Here is a 7,604-nt window from a genome sequence, read left to right on the forward strand (position 1 = left end):
CCCCAGTGTGCCCATGCCTGCTGCCCTGTGACAGCACACCAGGGAACTTCCTGGCTGGTCGCCTGTTCCAGGCTCTGTGTGTCCCTGGGCAGACTCCCTGCAGGGCAGAGCTTGTGCACTTTGGAGCAGTTTTGGGGCCATCCTCAAGATCTGCCTGCAGCCTCTCAGCTCAGAGATTCTGCTCCCATGTGGTTGGCGGTGCTGGCCCTGCTCACCTTGGGCTTGGAGCTGCTGACACTGACATCCTTCCCTCCTCCTCCACAGGAGTCCAGCAGGATGTGGCAGCTCTCCATCCACCTCTTCCTCAAAACGCTGAGCTTTGTGAAGGGCACAGAAAAGAGGAAGATGAGGAAGGAGGTGTACAGGAGCCTGGTCCCGCTGTATTTGCACCTGCACAATGAGGAAGAGAAGTTTGCTTTGTCATCCCATTAGGCTGAAACAGAAACAGCTCTTCAGCTGTTTTTAATAGGAATAAGCTTTACTGCTTACAGCCTTCTGACATTGACATAGCTAAACCACTAGATGGCAAACAGCCTTCAAGGCAGCCAGCATGGTTAACAGCATGGTTAGTCCCCAAAGCACGTGGTTAGACCGAGCGTGACTACTTCTAGTCCTTTCTGATTCTACTGCGTGTTATGGCTGAATGATAGTCAGATTAGACTAATAGTAATGATGATGTCAAATAATGTAGGTCGTATCCTGAGTAAGAGCAGTATGTCAAAGTTTCAAACTGACCTATCAGCCAACTTGATTTTATTCAATCTTGTACAAGCAGGCTTAAAACCAGATTTGTAAGAAAAACTGTCGTTTTTTTGTTGTTGTTTGTTTTTTTAAGTAGCATTTTGAGAATGGTAAAAGCGTAAGAATACCATGTTACTGAAGTAGCATGCAATCTAAAGCGGGCTTCAAGAGGATATGCACTCAAAACCAATTCCAGGCAGTGCCTTCATTCCTCCATCCTCTCACCACTATATATCCCTTTTTTGGTTGTCCTGAGGCAACTGTTTACAACAGTGTACTCTAAGATACTCTGCTTTCCTTAACAGCAAAGGCAGCAAGATAAAATAACCACTACAAAGCTCCTTACTCCCAGAGTTAGGCTGCTTTTGGAACTAGAGTAGGCTGGATCTTCCTCCAACACAAAACACACACACACCTTGGCTTGGGGCAATGAAGTAAACCCCTCTTGTTATGAAACATACCTCAAACCTCTACAGCAAAGAGAGCCTTCAAAAACACCAGATAGTTGCATCTCAGCATGATAGAGATCTCAGCATGAATTGCAACTCCTCCTTCCAAGCTTTGAAAAATAAAAATCTTAGTATTTATGGTGCTCAGTAGCTGCGTTCCACTAGACATAACTGCACTACACCATTAGTAAGGTATTTCACGATGAAAGGTGGACTTTGACTTTGCATCACAATTTTTATATTAATTGTTACTGCTCCAGAAAATTTATAACACATTAAGAGCAGTTAAAGATGTACTATAACATCACCTCCTCATAGGGGAAATTGTATTCAGCTAAAACATTAAAGATTATTTCCTCGGGGAGAAAAAATTCCAAATTAATAACAAACTGAGACTGGGAAGCAGTAATCTTAAAACAGCAGTGAGATCTTGAGACAAGACTGCCTAGTTGTGGCTTTTCATCTATTTTAAAACAAAGATCTTATTGCAGAACCAAAATCAAAACCAACATAACGATCGACTGCAAATGTGCAAGTTACTAACCCCAAGTTACTAACTACTGCATTCTGTATTTAGTACAAGGACTGCTCTGAAAGTAATGCCTATTTTATGACGTTGACCCATGATGTCAGAGGCAGATGTTGGTGGGATGACAGTAGAGGTTGAATCTTCCTGTCTATAATCTATTAAATGTTGTTGCCATGTGACAGATGGCAGCAGAGGGGCAGTCTAAGAAAATGGCATCTGACATGGAAGTGCGTATGAAGCAAAAGAGTGGAATTGAATTCCTCCATGTGGGAAAAAATGGCACCCACTGACATTCATCTACACTTGTGAGTATTTACGGAGACAAAACAGCAGATGGGAGCACAGTGCTTTGGTGGATGGTGCGTTTCAGCAGTGGCAACACTGACATGAGAGACAAGCCACGTTCTGGATGGCCATGCAGATTTTGTTCTTCGCTGGCAAAAATTCATAGCTAATGGTAGCGACTATGTTCAGAAACAATGTTTTGTAGCTGACAATTTGCTCTATCAAATACTGTTATTGTGCTCTTTGTACCTGTTGTAATTTCCACGGAAATAAATAGAAGGCATTATTTTCGGAGCAACCTATATAATACAATTTCACTGCTTCGTTTTATTTGTGTGTTTCTTTTCCCTTAAAGGCCCTCTTAGGAATCAGTTTAGACCACCAACTGTACTATGAAATCATAGGCAAAGATCTCTGCTACTGCCTTAATGCCACCTGGAATAGTGCACGGTGTAGCACAGAATGACTACCTGTGCTCTGAGCTAGACACTGCAGATTTCTGCAGCTGCTGTAAAAGCTTTTAGCTTTCCAGACAGGGCTGTTTTTAGAAACGAGTAAAATATATACTAAAAAATCCTGCTGATGACCGAGTACCTCAAATGGCATCCTTTCCAGCTGATTCGGTGCACAGAGACTAAGCAAGATCCCTGACACCCACGGCGTGCAGGCCTAGTGTGGCTGCTCTCATGCCCAGCCCTGCCCCGTGCCTCCCTTTGCTCAGATTCTGCTACAGCTGGAGGGGAGGCTCTGAGGGCAGCTGGCCCTCCCTGTAGTGTGTGCTGTCTTTGACTGGTACGCACCCCTCTTCCCATCCCTCCCCTCTGGTGTGCAGAGGGGGACACGACACCAGTACACAAGATGAGGGAGGACAGAACTGGAGCCAGATGGTACTGGCTTTGCAGAGCTCATCTACCACAATGTCTCGCGTTTAGTAGGGAGTGTGATGCTTAACAGAACTGCTCTGCCCCTGCTCTAAGCCCACACTTCACCATTTCATTAATGAGAAAAAAAAAAAAAGCTTTATTTCTGGGGCGGCCAAAGGTTATTTCCCCCTGTACTGCCCAGAAGCCTTGTGTCAGCACTGACACAAATTATGCAAAGTCTGGTATTGATGATTTTATTTTGAAGAATGAATGGTAGAGATCTTTGTTCTTAATCTTACAAAGCCTGACCCTCTACAGAAATAACTAGGAGTCGTATCGAGACTTACCATGCCAGGTGCTAAAACTCAGCTTTCTTCCCTCTGGTGAGCCCTCTCATCTCAGATCTGGGCCTGAGGATGTGCAGAATCCATTTCAGTTCAGAAGGGCAGGAAGCCAGAGAAGAGATTCACAGCCCATTCACAACCCAAGGACGCTGGGAGGTACTGCCGTGGCCATTCCTCTTCCTCCCCAGGTGTCCCCAGAGGCCTTTCCCAGATTACTGTTCCCCCAGGCACCGTGCACTGAGTTAATCTCTTCAGTGCAGGTTACATGGTTAAACAAATACTGGCTTTTTTTTTTTTTTTCCTGGTTGCATTACTAGTTCAGAGAGGATTTCATTTATGTCTTTTCTTCAGGATGGAAGTATTAAGGGCCTCCTTGCAGAAGGCAGAGGGATGGGGTTTTTTTCTGTGATATGCTACATTTTTGAAAAATACACCGTTTCTGCTTTCCAAAGTAGCACTGGACTAGTGAAGAATACTTTTGACTCACGTATTTTCACAGCAGATTAGCCTTTAATGCGCTGCTTATGTGCAACATGATCAACTGTTTTTGCTGCCTTATTAATTTTGCTTTTAAATTCTATTTGTATTTAGTGAAAGATTTTATGTACTACTTGTATAGTGGATTTATTCTTTTATTTCATATGTAAACTAAGGTTCAACTCAAAAGCAAAAAATGCACAAAACATATTTAAATAGCCAAATATTAAGGATACAATAGTGCCATGTTTTCAACAAATGTGTCAAATGATTACACTGCCTACTTCACAGTATATTGGCCAGATTTTAATGAATAGCGTATATTAATTAAAAAAGCAAAAATGAATGCTCTGTACAATACTGTCTGCTTCCAATAAGCCTTACACTTCTTGTTCTCACTGTAATTTAAGAACCCATAGTGTTCACAGACCTCTCCTACATAGACAGGCTGAGGGAGCTGGGCTGTTCAGCCTGGAAACAAGAAGGCTCTGGGGAGACCTCACTGCAGCCTTCCTTCCTTAAGGGGAGTTTATGAACAGTAGGGAGAGCGACTTTTTATGCAGGCAGATAGCAGCAGGACAAGGGGGGATGGTTTTCAACTAGAAGAGGGGAGTCTGAGGTGAGATGTTAGGGGGAAATTCTTTGCTCAGAGGGCGGTGAGGTGCTGGCGCTGCTGCCCAGAGCTGTGGGTGCCCATCCCTGGAGGTGCCCCAGGCCATGGAGGGGCCCTGGGCAGCCTGAGCTGGGGGGCAGCCAGCCCATGGCAGGGGTGGGGCTGGGAGGTCCCTTCCAACCCAACTGTGCTGTGGTTCTGTGATTCTATGACTGCTCATGCCAGAATCGTAGCTCCAGGCTACATATCCTGAGGAAAAGTGTATTGAAAGGCATGGAAGTCCAAAGAGCCTATTAAACAGACTTCTACTGGTTATACAAACACAAGTTCAGATCCTCCCATAATATAGAATTCAACAATAAATGTTACTGCACTTGCTTTTACCTCTGTACGACTAGCTTGTGCATGAAGTGGCCTTAAGACTTAAAATGAGCAGTCACAATAACTCAATGAACACATTAAAATATTCACACTGGAAGGACTCATCTAATAAGTGCTTCTTAAATGCATGCTGGAGTTTGGATTTTGAAAATGCACTGAATGGAAAAATACTCCTATAGAATATTCCAGTTCCTCTTTTCTTCTTTCATTCACCTGGAGATTTACTTTTAAAGTAGCTAGAGCCATTCAGGAATTGTACTTAGGAGTGGGGAAGATAACTGACACAAAACAGGATAAGGGTTTTTTGCTACTTTAAGCAGTTCAGTATTTGAAAGGAAAAGAATCACTTAAATAGAATACCTTATAAAAACCGAGAATACAGAATTTGTGAGTCACCGCACACCGCCTTCAGATTACGTTTGTATGATATTATATAATACTGTGCATGATCACCTGTAGAGCAATTAGTTATGAGTCAAACGTTTCTTCATGTCATACCTTTGCAGCTCCCTCAAGAGTTGACTTTCATTCTTCCCTGAAATAACCCCTCTCAGCAAGGCAGTTTGGCAAACTGATAAGATTAAAATATCTCCACCCCCTTATAGGACCTCCTCTAGCATTCATGAAAGTTATAGCCAAGTGAAACAGATTTTTTGGATTCCTCTTATTTCCTGGTAGAAACCAAGGAATCTCTTAAACAAAACAATGCCAACACGTGTTTATCTCTTCAGCTTCAAGAACTCCCATTTATCGTTCAAGAGTTAAACTTCACTTCCAGTACAAAAACCTGAAATCCAATTACAAGAACTAATTAGCAATGTGGGAAACAAAGCTTCCCCTCCTTTGGGAGACTTCTCTTCCCAAAATCTCCATACTGAGAAGAGCTCCCAAAAGGTCTATTTACCTTTTAGTAGGACATCACCTAAAAACATTTCAATATAGAAGAACAATCTTGAATCAAAATCATCTCTGCCCCTAATCCAGATGTGCATATAATCAAGTTACAGAGCTTCATTGCCTCAAATTGTATCGAGACTACGACCATATTGCATGCCTTTCTCTTTAGAAAGAAGTACTGACATTCTATCCTAGCTCAAGAAAACCCAAGGTCATAAAACAATTTACTTTGATAACACCTCAGTTTGTTCTCAGTTCACTAGGAACAAGACTCTACTCTTCAGCTTCAGCTTTATTGCCATCCCAGCTGTCTCAATCCGGAGGTTTACACGGTACAAACAGACACAGGATTGCTTAAGCTTTATTGCTACCCCCTGTCCCAGACGTCACAGTTCTGATGATAGACAAATAGAGAAGACAAGTGAGATCAGCCATTACACGAGATACCTTTCTGAAAGTCTTCAAACACCAGATCTGGTGTGATGCTGACAAAGTCAGGGCTTTCCCAAACCTTTTCTCTTACAGAGGATTGCAATACAGTTACAGCTTGGTTGAAGAAAGAGAAAGATTTTTTTCTACTTGACTGTTTACCACAAACTCAGAATGACAGGCAGAGCTAAGAAAAGTACACCTTCAAGAGGAAATACATTGGAGCAGCTTATTTAGAAAGGAAGCGAGAGAGGCTTTTTTACTTTACAATTAAACCACGTGTCAAAATTTAGTTTTTAACTCAAAAAAGACAGAAACTGGCACATCCTCTCAATACAACAGGTTTGTCACTGGGTGGGTGAGGTTTTTGGTTTTTTTTGTTGCTGTTATATTTTGTTCTGTTTTTAAAGCAACAGCATAGGGGACTAAATTCACAATTAGAATAAACCCCCTAAAGAAAAAGACAATGGCAACAATTCATTTAGGTTAGCTGTTGCCTTCATTTAGGTTAGCTATGCATTTTTTATTTCCTTTCCTTCTTCGTGCTCATGGTTTAGTTGCAGAGGGTAAAAATCTGTTTATCACAACAGAAGATGTCATCCTCCACTCATGCATTCCTGACCAGGACTACATCCTGGTGAGGATATTGGTTGTAGTACTGTTGAGACACGTGAACATAAATAATTAGGCAGCTTACTTACAAAGGAGGCTTTAGTAAGACTAGAAGAGCATTCTGTGCATTTAATGGGCTCTGTTTCCTTTCCCTGATAACCCTATAGTGGCCACACGGGCACCTTGATGCTGCTGTGTTTACATAAATCCTACCTTCCTAAGACCTTATGGTGTGAAAAGATCCATATATTCTACAGATACTGCATTTTTACTTGGAAGTCTGCATCCCTACCAAGACTCACAGCCTGACTTCTTGCCCAGACCAACGGAGATTAAAGAGAAACACGATCAATCCTACAGCCCGTAGGAGGGCACAGGTAAGCAAATCACACACCAGAAGTAGGTCTTCCTGGGTTTATCTAATCTCAGAATTCTTGAGAAAATTTCATGTCCTTATCGAAGGGAAGGAACTCTGGCTAAGCAGTGAACATCACTGCGCATACCAGAGCAAAGAGCTGGTGTCTCTCTCATCAGTACTAGCATCCACACATAGCACAGTGTGTGCCTGGTAAGAAAAGCCACCCGTGCTCTTGTACTTTGGCACTGCTTCCATTACTACTGCTGGCATCAGAAGAGCAATACCTATCAGTGAAAGAACTCACTCGCTGTTCTGCAGCTTGTAGGTCACGGATCACACCACAGTTCTTTAGTGACCAGATTTCTAAAGCACTGTGTACTACACCATATATTTTAAGCTCTCCATAATCATCCTGCCTAAAATGTTAGACTCTTTTCTGAGAAACCAATAGTATCGGAGGCTCATCATAAGAGATGTTTCAGGAGTCACCTAAGGCTTTTGTAAGTGGTGGAATACTCCCACTCGCATCCTGAAGAAGGTGGAGAAGTTCAAAGAAGAGGCTCTGACCACATGTCTGAGGCTAAACCAGCACTGCACATCCTCTGCGCACACCATACTCCTAACAT

This window comes from Numida meleagris, chromosome 11, assembly GCF_002078875.1.
Source record: "Numida meleagris isolate 19003 breed g44 Domestic line chromosome 11, NumMel1.0, whole genome shotgun sequence".
Taxonomy (NCBI): Eukaryota; Metazoa; Chordata; class Aves; order Galliformes; family Numididae; genus Numida; species Numida meleagris.